This window comes from Apodemus sylvaticus, chromosome 12, assembly GCF_947179515.1.
Source record: "Apodemus sylvaticus chromosome 12, mApoSyl1.1, whole genome shotgun sequence".
Taxonomy (NCBI): Eukaryota; Metazoa; Chordata; class Mammalia; order Rodentia; family Muridae; genus Apodemus; species Apodemus sylvaticus.
In genome coordinates this window covers 34,151,582-34,167,290 of record NC_067483.1, presented here as the reverse complement: position 1 = coordinate 34,167,290, position 15,709 = coordinate 34,151,582, and the positions used below count along the sequence as shown (strand labels likewise).

Genomic DNA, 15,709 nt, shown 5'->3' with positions numbered 1-15,709 from the left:
TTGCCTGCCATCAAGCAAGTACTGTGGGCTCAGACTGTAAATGACCCTGTCACTAGAGGCTGTCACTCTAATTTTATAGCTGAGAAATGCATACTGATGCTGAGGAGTAGCTAAAGGGGAATACTTGCCTAGCATGCTTGGGCTCTAGATCCTAACCCCAAATGCCACAAATAGAGAAATAAAAAGAACAAAAGAAAAAAAATAAAACACAGCACAAAGATATTAAATCCCTGGTTTTACTCTGTTCAGGAAGAGTGGAATGAAATCAGAAACTTCAGGGACCCCAATGGAAAAGCTAGGGGAAGGACTCAAGGAGCTGAAGAGATTGCATCCTCATAGGAAGAACAATATCAACTAACCAGATCACCCAGAACTCCCAGGGACTAAACCATCAACCAAAGAGTACACATGGAGGGATCCTTGCTCCAGATATATATGTAGCAGAGGATGGCCTTATTTGACATCAATGGGGATTGGGGGAGGCCCTTGGTTCTGTGGAGACTTGTGTCCCAACCCGTAGGATAGTCAACAGGGTTCCTTAGGACACCTAGAAGAAAGGCGATGGGGGGACAAGACAAGAGAGAGAGGCCGGACAGCCTGTCTAGTTCTGAGCAAGCTGTCAAACTTTAATTTTCACACAAGTCAATATAAAGGGAAGCATACAAGGTTTGGGAGGGGTAAAGGGGGAACAATCTCAGGGGGATGACATCATTTCTAAGAAACAGTTTCTCATAATTTCTGGTAAAGCTAGTTATTGCTATTGGAATTCTGGCATGATAAAAGGAGGGTCATGAGGCAGTGAAGTGGAAAGGGGTTGCTATAGTAACCTATCTACAGATGAACTTCAAAAGGAGGGGGTTTTGAGATTTACGTAGGAATAGTTCCTGGCATGGAGATCTAAGTGAGAATGACTCCTGGTATCGAGGTCTCCTGGCATTGAGATCCAGGTGGGGATGGCTCCTGGTATGGAGAGTTCTTGGCATTGAGTTCTAAGTGAGGATGGCTCCTGGCAGACTTGATGCCCCAGTGTAGGGGGATGCTAGAGGGGTAAGGTGGGAGTACCAGGTAGGTGGGTGGAAAGCACCCTCATAGGAGAGAGGGGATGGGATGGTGGGTATGTGGAGGGATAACTGGGAAGGAAGATATCATTTAAAATGTAAACGAATAAAATGATTGAGGGGGGGAACATCAACAACTAGGCTCTTGCTTGATGCTGTGGTAACCTTTATGACCAAAGAGAGGGTTCTAGATCAGTGGTTCTCAACCTGTGGCTTGTGACCCCCTTTGAGGGTGGAATGACAGGGGTCGCCTAAGACCATTGAAAGCACACAGGTTTACATAACAGTGTAAGACCCGAAAAATGAGGGCGCCCCAGTGCCCCATGCCTCGGAAGGCGACACCCATATCACTCGTGAGAAACCGTTCGATGCAATAAGCAAGAGGATTTTTATTCCAGAGCTCTGGGGTCCATAGCCGTACACCGTGCAGGGGTTGAGGACTGTGGGACCCCGAGTGCAGAACTGAGACAGCTTTTATAAGTTTACAACAAAGCCTGCGAATCACAAACCAATCATTCCTTAGCATCGAGAGCCCGCATAGTGCCAGCCAATCGATTTGTACCACTCCATAGTTTTTAGGCCAATCAGTTTAAATTATTGGAGCCCACGCTGTGGACCAATTAGTTTCCTATTTTCTTGGAGGTCTACAGTTGCATGAACTCCTGGGTGGGGGTAATGGCGCAAGCAGTTTACAGAAGCAAGATAAGCAGATAATTAGCTCATTTCCAGTTACCTTATAGGGCCAGGATCCCCTACTCAAGGCCTTTTTGCCTAGCTCTTAACAAAGGACAGGCTCTGGAATGAGACCTTTCACCTAGTTTCTAACAAAGTGGGTTCAAGGAATATGAAGTGTTTGGGGCTCCTTAGAGGACTGGAGTTAGAGCTTCTTTGGAGTGAGATAGCATTTTAAACTTCTGACTTCTTGGGGTCATTAGAGAGTTAGGTTGTATTTTCTATCCTTTTTTTTCCCCGTAAATAACCCATTTATTGCAGGCTATCTCAGACGGCAGGGCTTCTACTGGTCTTTCAACTCCTTCAGTCTTCTGATGGCAGACTTCACTGTGACTGCAGAGGTGGTGTTGTAGGTCCAGGCCCCGCCCACCACTGTTTTCATGCAGGAACCACAGTGCCAGATGCCAACAGCTCGTCTCTTCATCTTGGTTTTGCCACAGAAGGAGCAAGTGTACTTGGCGTGTTGGGTGATTTCAATTTTCTTCACCATTTTCCCGAGGGAGGCACCATAGCGGGTCCGTATTTCCCGACGATCCTGACCTTCTTGGTGCGTTTCGCCATGTCGCCGGAACCGAAGCCCAAGCCCGCAGAGCTTTTCTATCCTTTCAACAGTAGCAAAATTACAGTTATGAAGTAGCAACAAAATAATTTTACTGTTGGGGGTCATCAACACAACATGAGGGTCAAAGCGTTAGGAAGGTTGAGAACCACTGCTCTAGAAGTTGCCGTCGCTGCTTGAGACAGGGTCCTGTGGATGCCAGGTTGGCCTCAGATTCCCGCTGTAGCCCGACCTCCTGGCTCCCGCCTCTAACTTCCAGGTGTGAGCTTGCAGTTCTCTGCCACTGTGTCTGGTTGGTGTAGTGCTGGGGATGAGCCAGGGCCTCGCGCCAGCTTCACCAAGCACAGGAAAACCTCAGCCCCCTGTAAAAGTTTCCTGGGAGGCCCCACAGCTCTCATTCTACAAGACTGAGCAGAAATACAGTCTCAATATACTTTTACCTAAATAATTACATAGAGATGCTTCTTAAAATAGGGAAACACTAATTCTTTATACTTTGTGTGTGTGTGTGTGTGTGTGTGTGCGCGCGCGCGCGCGCGTGCGTGTGCACACACACATAACACATCTCACATAGTAAAATCAGACAGCAGCTTGAGGCAGTAGGTTGATTCTCTCCCTCTACCATATGGACCCTGAATATGGAACTTAGAGGTTCAGGCTTGGTAGCAGGTGCCTTTACCTAACACCGAGCCATCTAACCAGATTATTTCCATTTCCCCACTACTCTGCATACTTTTATTACTATGATGTACAGGCGAAGCAAATTAAAAAAAAGTGTAAAAGCAAATAACACAATGAAACTAAGATGCACAGTTTGATATTGTTGTCTTTACATGAGGTTATTTGCTAGCTACTGTTGCCATCCAGTTACGATGCTTTTTAAATTCTAGTGTATGAATTATTTGGATTAAACTAGTGTTTGTGGTTATTGTGGCTATACTGGTATACAGCTTTGAAAATGAACAATTATTTTAAAGTCTATTATGGAACTTTTTCATGGCCATATTTATAAAAAGGGTAGTCCCTAAAATCAGGATGGCTTAGGAGACTTCAAGAGTATATTCTAGTCGGTGCAGTTTTTTCTACTTCTACTGACATGAGGGAGTTTAGTTCCCTTGAACTCAGTAAGTATTTCCTCTGCCCTTGCTCTCCCTCCTCTCCCTACCCTTCCCAGAGAGGCCACTACCACTTTCTTCCCTTCAGTTGAGGGACCTCTTCTTGCCCAGGAGGTACATTCCTTCTAGATGGAGAGCAAGTTTTTCTTCCTTCTGTTGGGGGCAGAGAGTCTGGCGTGGCTAATGGGCTGTATGCAAGTTAGGATCCAGGGGCCAGCCTAGGCTGCGGTTTCCCATCAGGTTGGGCAGATCTTTTGATATGCATTTGTGAAACTACCTGCTTTTCTCCAGTCTTTGCCCTCCCTCAGCCTGACTTCATGCTTCTGTGCAAATTACAAAAACAAAGCAAATGAAGATTGAGAAGCTATCTCCTGAGTTTTAAGTAAATTTGCTTCATGCTGTTCTGTTGAGCTGGCTGCAGGCTGCAGGGGAGGTGTGCCCGCTTCCTTTCCTCGTAGAACAAGGCTATCTTCTCCCCTTTCTGAAACAATTGTACTTTCTAGGAAATGAGGTTCCTCTGGCTATCCTGAAGCTCTTCCTTGATGTCTCCTGTCCTCTCTCACCCTCCACCCACCTCTTCTCCTTCCTCCTCATCCAACTTCTCCCCCTCCCTCTTTTTGCTCCGTGAATGGTCTGACTGCTATTCCTCTTAGAATGTCTACACATGTTTGTATCACCAAGACTCCCCTCAGCATCTTGGTACCAGCAGGCACAACTGCCTTCTATTTTAGGCAGCTGCATTTTGACTGGTTGACCGTGTAAAAGAGCAAATGACCCAAAGAAAACAGGGCAGTTGCCTTTTGAGTTCTACTGTTCATGTAAGGTTCTGTTCTTAGTGTTCGTTGGCTAATATGGAAGAGCGTGCATGCTGTGTATATGTGAGCTTCCACACAGATGGGAAGACTCAGGCAGATCCTTCTCCCAGACTGAGCTCCCTTGGCTCCCAAAGCTGTAACCTCATGGACCTCATAAAAGCCTTCCTCCTTGCCGGGCGGTGGTGGCTCACGCCTGTAATCCCAGCACTCTGGGAGGCAGAGGCAGGCAGATTTCTGAGTTCAAGGCCAGCCTGCTCTACAGAGTGAGTTCCAGGACAGCCAGGGCTATACAGAGAAACCCTGTCTCGGAAAAAAAAAAAAAGCCTTCCTCCTCAGTGTAGGGAGACTGCTCAGTGGGCAATGTTTGCCTTGTAAGCCTGAGGACCTGTTTGGATCCCCAAAGTCCATATGAAGTCAGGAAGTAGTAGCACATATCCAGAATCCCAGACTCCTACAGTGAGATGGGAGGCAGAGACAGGAGAATCTCCAGAAACTTAGAGGGTAGCTAGCCCAGAGTGAGTGTCAACAAAAGATCTTGTCTCTAACAAGGTGGCAGGCAAGGACTGGTACCTGGGGTTGTCCTCTGACCTCCACATATGCTCAGTGGCATGCACATAGTACACACACACACACATACACACCACACACACACACACACACACACACACACACACAGATTGGTTTTTGTTTGTTTGTTTGTTTTTAAGACAGGGTTTCTCTGTGTAGCCCTGGCTGTCCTGGAACTCACTCTGTAGATCACGCTGGCCTTGAACTCAGAAATTCACCTGTCTCTGCCTCCCAAGAGCTGGGATTAAAGGCGTGCACCACCACCGCCTGGCCACACACAAAGATTAATGACCCCACCCCACCCTGCATGCCTGCAAAGAGTCTGAACAGGGCCCTAACTGCTGCAAGAGGGCAGTGGGAAGAGGGCGGTGGTACTGATGCAGAGAGGCGGGCAGTAGGCGGAGGTATTTACAAAGCGGCAGGCTGTGCTCTGGGTGCCGTGAGAGCTGGCATTCAGTTCCTCTCACCACAGTGAGGTGAGGAATTTCAGATAGGCTGGGAAGAGTCAGGCATGGGAGGCCCTTAGGGAGAAGGTGTGAAAACTGCAGTGTGCTTGACTCCTCGGTAATTAAAAAAATGTAATTGGTTTTCAAGAAGAGAACTACTTGAGCTGGGTCTCCATTCTTGCTCCAAATTGCTGCTTTTGCAGACAGCGGCTCGGTTTTAAAAATTAAAACAATAAGAAAAGATAAGAAAAGAAAAAGAAAGAAAGAGAAGAAGCCAGATAAAGCAAGGTCAGCCTGAGGTGGGATGAGATGGACTCCAGCTGCTCTGGGCCTTCCTGCCTGGCCCTGCCCTCACTGCACCACCGTTAATGCTTCCGGCCTCACTTCAAGATCTTGCAATCAGATAACTGGACAGCATCTCAGAGGCTGTCTCTTAACACCTCCTGGGTAGCATTGCTAGTCAAAGCTGGCTCAAACTGGAAATACCATCCTCGCCTTGCCCCCATTTTGACCTACACATGTGTTGGTCATTGGTCTAATTAAGCATCGATTAATTATTTGTTCCTCCTCCCGCCTCTCCTCTGCCTCCCTCTCCCTCCCCGCCTCCATACGAGACAAGACCTCAGATGGGGAGGTTGGTCTTGGGACCCATCAGAGGATGACCTTGCCTTTCCAGTTCTACAGCCTCCATATTACAAGCTCTGGGGTTTATAGCACCACATCTGGTTTAGGAGGCACTGGGGGTGGGAACTAGGGCTTTCTGTGTTTTCCCCAAGCACTCTACGGACAAAGCTACATCCTCAGCTTCTACCACATTAACTTCTTGTTGTCTTAACAACACACATTGCACAGGCAACAAATGAATGGATTCTATCACACACACACAATGGCATATTTTGGTGGCAAACACCTGACAAGGATTTTACTGCATGCTTCTCTTGCCAAGAGACTCTTCATAGTACCCCATGGGACAATCTTCTATCAACCTGCTTGGCAGGGCTTGACAGTTGAGTTTTTGCTCTTAAACAGTTTTGTAAGCCTGCTCATTAAAACCCAGTGTAAGGTGTTAGGTCTCTTAAACTGATGGCTGTGACTCTTGGGACTGAGATGACCTAATTAATCTCCAACCTCGAGTGAATTCAAACTCTCTTCACCTTTGTTTCCTTCGCTATCAAAGTCGCAGAGGTGAGAGACAGCATGCATTTGACTTGCCCCAAAAATGCATCCTCTCAGTGTAAGAGAACTCCTTTCTTGCTATGTTACTGGATGGGTATAAAGTACTTCCACTTCATCAGTATAGAGTCACTGTATAGGGTCACTGGCCTCGGACTCTCTAAGTAGGCAAGGGTGGCTGGCCAGCAGGCCCCAGGGATCCTCCCGCCTCTACCTTCCCAGCACTGAGATTATGATGCCCACCATGTTAACTGCCTTAAAGTGGGTTCCGGGTGGAAAACTCAAGTCCTTGCCACTGTGATTGGGTACTTTACTGACTGAGCCCTCAGGCTGAGATCCATTTACATATCAGATCTGGCCGAGTGCCCTGCTTTAATCATTTGGTCTTTGGTGAAATAATTTGTAATTGTTTTTTTTTTTTTTTTTTTTGAGACAGGGTTTCTCGAACTCAGAAATCCGCCTGCCTCTGCTTCTGCTGGGATTACAGGCGTTTAGATCTCTCAGCTTAGCATTAAATGGGCTCTTCCCGACTGTATAAAGGAGGAAAACATTCCATTAGTGCAAGGACCGTGCTGTCCAGTGAGAAAAACTCAGGCTGTAAACAAATGATATCAAAGATGATGGATATTTTACCTATATTCCTTCAGATTTTGAGTTAGTATTTTCAGCAAGGTCAGGCCTGTAATACCAGGACCCGGTAGGTGAAGGCAGAAGGATCAGAAGTTCAGACTGTTCTCTGTGATGTGGTGAGTTCAAGACCTGGCTGGGCTACAAGAGACCCTGTCTCAAAAACAAGCAAACAAACAATCTTCACCCTCCCTCTCTATGAGTGTGGTGGGGCTCCACCTGGCTGAGCAGTACAGAAATTGTTTTATGTGTACATACATGCATGGCTGCACATCCACCCACACACCATCATTCATCCAATTAGACCATGACACCTTACACGGGTCTAGGCCGTGTGTCAGCTCCCTGCGACAGGCTGGGAAGAGAGTCATCAGAGCTGAGTGTCAGCCCTGCTTGAGATGTGCCTGGTGGTTTCCATATTAACGGTGCCTCAGTGCCTTGGGGAGGTGTTGTCTGATGCCTTTTGCAATTCTTTATCAAATTAATCTTTTCCAAATGGCTGCACGCCACATCCAATGCGCACAAAACTCAACAGCGGATGATGTGATGGCGAGACGTTACCGTTTGACACTGACAGTGAGCTGGGCCTGAGGGGTAAGAATGAGGATACGCATTTCCATTCTGGCTCTAGAGGCTTGATGGCAGTGAGGTGAGGTTCCCGGCATAAGCAAAATGGTCCTTTTCACCCTGACTGGGAGATTGGTGACAGTAATGCTTTTTGCTTTTGTTTCATTCTGATTGAAATAGGATCCGGTGTCACAGTACATATTGGTATTCTGTCTAAGCTCTAAGCTCCACCCCACACCTACCTGGCAATAGCCAAGTATGCCCCGCCCCATAGATCTGGCCCACTGTAAAAGGGGCTACTTGCCCCTCCTCTCTCTCTCTCTTCGCTCTCTTCCATCCCCCTCTCACCTCTCTGCTCCTTGGGCTTCCCTCCCCCTCTCTCCATTTGGTCATGGCCGGCCTCCACTACACTCTCTCTCTCTCTCTCTCTCTCTCTCTCTCTCTCTCTCTCTCTCTCTGCCTTTCTCTACTTCCACTAACTTCCAACCTCTATCCTGAATAAGCTCTATTCCATACCATGCTTGTGTGTGTGTGGTCCCCTCAAGGGAAGAGGTGCCTGGACAAGGGCCCGCCTGGACACCCCCTTCCCCCACACCGCCCTGCCACACTCCCTTAACCCCCAATCCTCTCTTTTTAAACCCCTTCATTTGGTGCCGTGACTCGGATGAGAAACACCATGGGTTTTGCTTAAGCCCCCTTCAGTACAAGCCTAACACAGTCCAGGCTGACTCCAACAAGATCCCGGGTCGCAGCGCAAGTCAACAGTGTCCAGGTTGACTCCAATAAACTTTTAGTTGTAAAGTTCAGAGGCCAGGGGTTGGGGATTTAGCTTGATGACAGAGTGCTTGCCCAGCCAGTGCAAGGGCCTGGGTTTGGTCCTCAGCTCCAGGTCAGGGATCAGGGGTGTGGGGGGAGAGAGACCAAATAACAAAAAAGACAAGACAAGAGGAAGGAAGGAAGGAAGGAAGGAAGGAAGAAAGGAAGGAAGGAAGGAAGAAAGGAAGGAAGGAAGGAAGGAAGGAGGGAGGAAGGGAGGGAGGGAGGGAGGGAGGGAGGGAGGAAGGAAGGAGGGAGGGAGGGAGGGAAGAAAGAAGGGAGGGAAGGAAGGAGGAAGGAAGGAAAGAAAGGAAAGAAGGAGGAAGGAAGGAAAGAAAGGAAAAAAGGAAGGAAGGAAGAAAGGAAGTTGAGACAGCAGCTACTCAGACCACACTGCCTGCAGTCACCCTGCTGCTGAGAGGTTGCCACACCCTCTCTAGTCCAGGCACCAGGGTGAGGAACCCTAGTGAGTTCACCCGTGGCCACTGTCCTGCTCTGCATCCGTCCCCTTACCCACACCTGTGGAAATCAGTCTGGGGACAGGCTTGTGCTGTGAACAACCTCCTTCTTCAGAGAGCTACGAGACCCCCCTCTCCCTTCTGTATCGTGGTCCCAGATTCTTCTGGTCAATGCTCCTGCCAGGATGTTGGTCTCTGGTGCTAGGGCCTGGACTTTCCTCAGAGCCCCAACTACGCTATTCTCTGTCTGTTGGTCCACAGCATGAACAGCTTTTCTAATAAACTCCACACCCTTGACAGCCCACTTTAGTGTCCCAATGGAACAGTGCCCCCATTCAAAACCCTGGCCAGCCCGCCTGTCTCCTTCTCCCTGAGTGCTGGGATTACAGTAGGTCTATGGTATGTGAGCGCAGGGACTTCAGTCACAGACATTATGAGGCACAGTCCTCATTTATGCAGAGCTTGGGATGGAACGGGGCGTCAGTCCCTGGCGCTGCCCTTTCTGTTTAGACTTGAAAATACTTTCAGTCGCATTAGCTATTGAGAAAGGTGTGACCCCTGCTGGACTCCAAACCCTTAGCCTCGTCAGCCTGGAGCCCCAGGAGGGGCCAGGGCATTATCTCTCTCTCTCTCCTGCTGGCTCCTTTTTGTGCGGGAGACCTTTGTCTCTTAAATGAAAACCTTGGCCTTAGAGAGAGGCATTCTGCTGGTGGGTAAGGAGTCCTGCCGTTTGCAAAAGGTTCAGATTCCTTACTGCCACTTCTTGGTGACTCTTTTTTATATCAGAGCTTATTTTGCAAGCTAAAATTAGGCCTATGTAATTCCCGGCCCAGCCTCCTTCCAGAGGTGGCTACAACAGGCTCTTGCTGGTGTGGCCTCTTTCCTGGTTTAGGGGTTAGTGAGAAATTCTGCAGTAAAGGCTTTTCTGGTGATTATAGTCACTTTGTAGAATTTCATGGGCAGGTCACAGTCTATGACTTCATTTTCTGCCTTAAAATCTCAGTTGGTTTTCAAAATGCTCACATCCCCTCTAGTCTGCCTTGGTGCTCACTGGGTCCACCCAGTCACTGACTAGTGACATCCCGTTTCTTTTTCTCAGTTTTAGATGTATGTGTGTGGGGGTTGGGGAGTGCTTATGGACCATGTCACACGGAGGTCAGAGGTCACACTGGCTATCTGACTTCTCTTTCCACATTGTCTACGATGGTAACTCTCTATTGTTTGCTGCTATGAAAGCCAGGGCAGCTGGCCTTCAGCCTTCTGGGAATTCTCCTGTCTCTGCCTCCCATCTCTCTGTGAACACTAGAATTACAGATACACTGTTCCAAATGACAAGCTGCAGAGTAAAGAGTAAAAAAAATTACAAGCTGTAGCTCTGCCTTTATGTGGATTCTGGAGATCTGAATACAGATCAGCCGGTGGTTTCTCCACTGAGCCATTTCCCAAGCCTGTAATGTCCTCGGGCTCCAGGAGCTAGCGCTTGGCCTATGGTCTTGGTCACATGGCACTGTCACTCAAAGCTTCCAGCTTATTGTGCCTGTGAGACCCCACTTTCTCTACCGGCTCTTGCATCTTTGCAGACTTCTTGGGCATAAGTCTACCTCAAGTTGTTCTGTGTCAAGAGAATAGGGTGGAGAGAGGGGTTTCTAAAGTAACATAAAAAAAATGATGGAGAAGAGTAGAAAGCCAGACCAAAAGGCTACACATAGGAGACAGAATGGGAGCTGGAGAGATGGCTCAGAAGTTAAGAGCACTGACGCTCTTCCAGAGAGGTCCTGAGTTCAATTCCCAGCAACCACGTGTTGGCTCACAACCACATGTAATGAGATCCCATGTCCTCTTCTGGTGTGTCTGAGAGGGCTATAGTGTACTCATATAAATACAATAAATAAATCTTAAAAAAAATAGCCCACTGCTCCAAGGAGGTAGGTGCTGTGTAGATGATACACGTATACTGAGGGCTCTTGTGGCTGGGTGTTTTCAGAGCTTCTAGCCTTTCCCCACTCTCTAGCTCACTCCCATTTGCAAAAGTGTCTTTCTATGACTTACTCAGTACTCTCTGTCCTTACCATACCTTTGGTATGCCCCTGGTCCAGTTCTTTACTCCAGGACACAAGCACCTGGAAATCTCAGCAGATGTTCTCTGAACTCAGATCCATACTGATAACTGTCTTCATCTTTTCTCACTGGAGAAAAATCCCATACTCCAGTCTCACTTCTGTGTGCATGAGTCCTAGAGTCCCCATGGCCTGGTGATGTCCCTGGGTCAAGTCCTTCGGAAAGACCTATCTTGTCCAAGTGTACCTCATTGTATTTTGGTGGTTGTGTGGGTAAGGGCTGTATTCCAGGCTGAACTCAAACTCACTATGTAGTCAAGTATCACCTTGAACTGCTGATCCTCCCATCTCTCTTTCCTGAGTGCTGGGGTGAAAGCTGTGCACCAGGATAGCCAGTTTATGCAGTGATTGGGATTGAATCAGGTTTAGTGTGTGCTAGGCACAAATCTCTACCAGCTAACTGGAATGCATCTCCAGCTGTGAATTTCATTTTGACTTTTATTTTCCCATCTATCTATCTATCCATCCATCCATCCATCCATCTATCATCCATCTACACATCCATCCATCCACGCATCCATCCATCCACGCATCTATCCATCCATGCATCCATCCATCAGCCATGCATCCATCCATCAATCCATCCATCCACCCATCCAACCATCCATCCATCCATCTATTCTTCCACCCATCCATCCATCCATCTACCCATCCATCCATATATCCATCCATCCATCCATCCATCCATCCATCCATCCTTCCACCCATCCTTCCACCCATCCACCCATCCATCCATCTATCCATCCATCCATATACCCATCCATCCTTCCTTTCTTCCACCCATCCTTCCACCCATCCACCCATCCATCCATCCATCCATCCACCCATCCATCCATCCTATTGTTATACTCAGCAGGGAAGACAGTGCAGGTTCCTGAGCACTACATAGGTCTAAGAGATGAGATTGGTCTCATCTGTTCAGAGCAGATGAGCAAGGTACCCCGCCCCCATCACTATGACTACTGTTTTGAAAGCATCATTCCTTATTAGTGTGAAGTATAGTAGGACATTTAACAGGGGATCTGGTCTCTACCGGATGCCAATGTGAAACCTCACCTTCCCACTGTGATAACTACCAAAGTATGGGACTTTGCCTGGGAGTAGGGCCCCGTGAGGAGTGGTTTCTGTCTACTTTTTGATGCACATGATGCAACTTTCTAGGATTTTCAGGTTTTACATATACTTCAGATGGAACTGTGGAAACGGTCTGCTCATGTGGGTTTCTCTGGTTGCTGGATCACACATACACAATGGGACTCTGTTCTGGAGAGAAGCAAGTACTGTTCTGAACCCTCCAGCCTCTGTGTGTGGTGCAATGGTGAGGGTGTCGCGGGAAGACTGAGCCTCTGTTTCCTCAAGCAGTCTAAATAGCTCCTTAATTGTCTGTCAGGCTGGCTGACCATGACAGAAACACGAATTACTCCACAGACAGGGTGTGGAAAGTCTGTCTGTCTACTCCTCACTCACGGGGCTCAAATGTCTAGGGCATGTCGCAACTCAGCACTGCTGTGCTTCTGGCTAATCGTGTGTATTTCAGAAGCAATGCATACAAGCAGCATTTGATTGTCATGGCAAACCGCCCCTAGCAAGCTGATTGTCTTTATCAGTTTTCTTTTTCTTTCTTTTCTTTTTTAAAGATTTTATTTATTTTTATGTGCATTGATATTTGCCCACATGCATGTCTCTGTGAGGGCGCCAGATCGTCTGGAGCTGGAGTTACAGACAGCCGTGAGCTGCCATGTGGATGCTAGGAATTGAACCTGCGTCCTCTTGAAGAGCAGAGAGTGGTTCTTAACCACTGAGCCATCTCTCCAGTCCCTTTATTAGTTTTCTAATCTGAGGAATATTGGCTGTTTGCTGTTCAGTTTTCCTCTCAGAGGCCACAGCAGGAAATTCATTCCATGTCTTTGCCCAGTTAGGATCTCTGATGAGCAGAGAGTCTTCTGAGCTCTGCTGGCCTGGTCTGGTGGCACAGTGGGTGTGTTAGGCTGTGCTGTGTTCCTGACGAAGAGTCAAGGTGGGGATTCCGTGTTTGGCTTTGGACATGTTGATAATGGAGTCTCAGTCAGTGGCTCCCTTCACTAGACCCCCACTGGATTTTTCTTTTAGTTCTTCTGTTCTTTAAAAGAGCTTTGTTTAGGACCTAATGAGACAGCAAGTCAGGAAAAGTGTCTGCTGTGCAAGCCTGAGAACTTGAGTTTGGTCCCCAGAAGCCATGTAGGAAAATTGGGCGTCGTTTTGCAAGTTTGTAATTCAAGGGGTGGGGAGGGGAGGTACAGACAGACAGACCCCTGGGGCTCACTGACCAGGGGGATAAGCAGATCTTGTGAGCTCAAGGTTAGTGATAGAGCCCATCTCAGGAAACCTGGGAGATAGTGTCCTGAGGAGCAAATCCAAGGTTGACCCTGGCCTCCATGCATATGAATGTGAATTCACCAGCTCACAAGGCATCCCCAGACACGCACACCCACATGCACACACAGAGACACACACACACATATACACACATACACACACACATACACACACACACACACACACAGAGGTTGGACAGGAACTAGGTAGACCATCTCTAAGAACTCTCCCAGCTTTAAGTGAAAATGTACAATTTTAATTAAAACAATAATGAATCGGGCATTTTAAAATACAATTAGAGTTGGGGGGTTGCCTTTTCTAAAGAGAAGGGATAGAGAAAGGATATTAAAAATTAGTAGGAGATGTGGTCTGTATCAGATGCCAGTTGTAACTTTCCCTGTAACGACTACCAAAGTATGGGACTTTGCCTGGGGACAGGTTCCCATTTGAGGAATGTTTTTTTCCTACTTTCTGATACCATGACGTGTCTCTCTCTAGTCTGAGTCCTCTCCCCCTTTCAGATTTAACATATACTTCAGATTAGACTATGGTAATGTTGATATTTATTCCACCAGGGAAATTTCTAAACAATAGAATGCAATCGAGGTTGCCATGGTGAATCTGTGCACCCAGGACCAAGCCCTGTTGAACTCCATCCCCGGTGGTTCCATCAGAGAGAGAGCAACTTCTGTGGAAGCTGTGAACCTCTGGAGGCTGAGAATGGAGTAACTGTGTGTTTTTCTCTCTGGGAATCTGCAGACCTGGTGGGGTCTTCCTGTGCTGTCTGATTTAGGACAGACTGTCTCTGAGCTCCAAGAAATGGCTACCGGCAGACTAGAGATTCCTTGTCCTCAGAAAATCTTGCTCCTTAGACTGGCTGTCAACTGGTGTTTAGGAATTTTTCTAGTAAACATTTCTTTATACCAAGGAGTGAATTCATTCATTCATTCATTCATTCATTCATTCATTCACTCATCCTGTCTATCTGCCTGGCTGCCTGCCTGTGTGTCTGTCTGTCTGTCTGCCTTTTCTTCTTTTTTGAAAAATTTTAGATGAAATCTCATTATATAGACTAGGCTAGCCTTGAATTTGCAGAGATACACCTGCCTTTGCCTCTGGAGTACTGTGATGAAAGACTTACAATAACATGCCTAGCTGATTTTCTTTCCTTGCCATTTCTTTCTTTCTTTCTTTCTTTCTTTCTTTCTTTCTTTCTTTCTTTCTTTCTTTCTTTCTTTCTTTCTTTCTTTCTTCCTTCCTTCCTTCCTTCCTTCCTTCCTTTTCTTCCTTCCCTCATTCCTTTCTCTATTCCTTTCTCTCTCTCTTTCTTTCTTTCTTTCTTTCTTTCTTTCTTTCTTTCTTTCTTTCTTTCTTTCTTCCTTTCTTCCTTCCTTCCTTCCTTCTCTCTCTTTCTCTCTCTGTCTCTTTCTTTTTCTCTTTCTCATTCTTCCCTTCTTTCTTTTTTCCTTTTTTCTTTCCTTTTTTTTTGAGACAATTTCTCCTATAATTTTGGCTGGCCTCAAACTCAGCATATAATATATTTGAGGATGACCCAGGATTTTTCATTGTTCAGCTTTTATCTACAGATAGCTGAGCTTATAGGCATGTAGCATCATGCTGGACTATGTGGTGCCAGAACTCTGCACATAAGCCAGTGCTCTAACATCCCCAGGCGTATAGAAAGTAAACCATATGTGACCATAGCTCACGGTGCCTAAACCATAAACTGAATGCTTTATGCTGAGCACCTGATTTCCCTCGGCAACTCTGGAGTTCCGGTACATTCTAGGGGAGAAGTACCACTCTGTGTAACAAACTGGAAGTCTAAAAGGCCCCTGGTAGACAGTACACAGCACATACGCTCACAACGTGTGGTGGGAGAAAGGATGTGCAGAGCTGCCCAGTGGGCGGGGACTGGAACTGGCAATTTGCTTCTTCTAAACGTAATTCCACCACAATGTCCCACTGATCATCTGGCTTCATATCCTTCTCTGCAACAAGTATTAGCCAGGGTTACGTAAAGCTCTGGATCAAGTCAGAGCTTACTGTGTCAGCCAACAAACATGGGGATGCTTATGGGGACCCATGATGTAGTGTGTTCGCTGCTTTGATAAAATACATGACAAGAGAAACTTAAGGGAGGAAGAGCTGATCGTGGCTCACAGTTCAAGGGGAGCATTCCATGTGTCAGGCAAGGCCTGGCAGCTGCAGTGAGAGCTGATCACATTGCTCCCATACCCAGGACACGCTCAAATCACAGCCACCGTGTCCACTAGTAGATGGTTTGGATTTCAAAAAACAAAG

At 47.1% G+C, this 15,709-nt stretch overlaps 1 protein-coding gene and 1 pseudogene across 2 annotated transcripts in view; one reads left to right on the top strand and one right to left on the bottom strand.

Moving 5' to 3' along the window:
- The window catches only part of Tmem163 (transmembrane protein 163), a 184,650-nt gene that overhangs the window by 90,853 nt on the left and 78,088 nt on the right, over positions 1 to 15,709 (top strand). The window lies entirely within an intron of this gene.
- On the bottom strand, positions 2,059 to 2,376 carry LOC127697515 (60S ribosomal protein L37a-like; annotated as a pseudogene).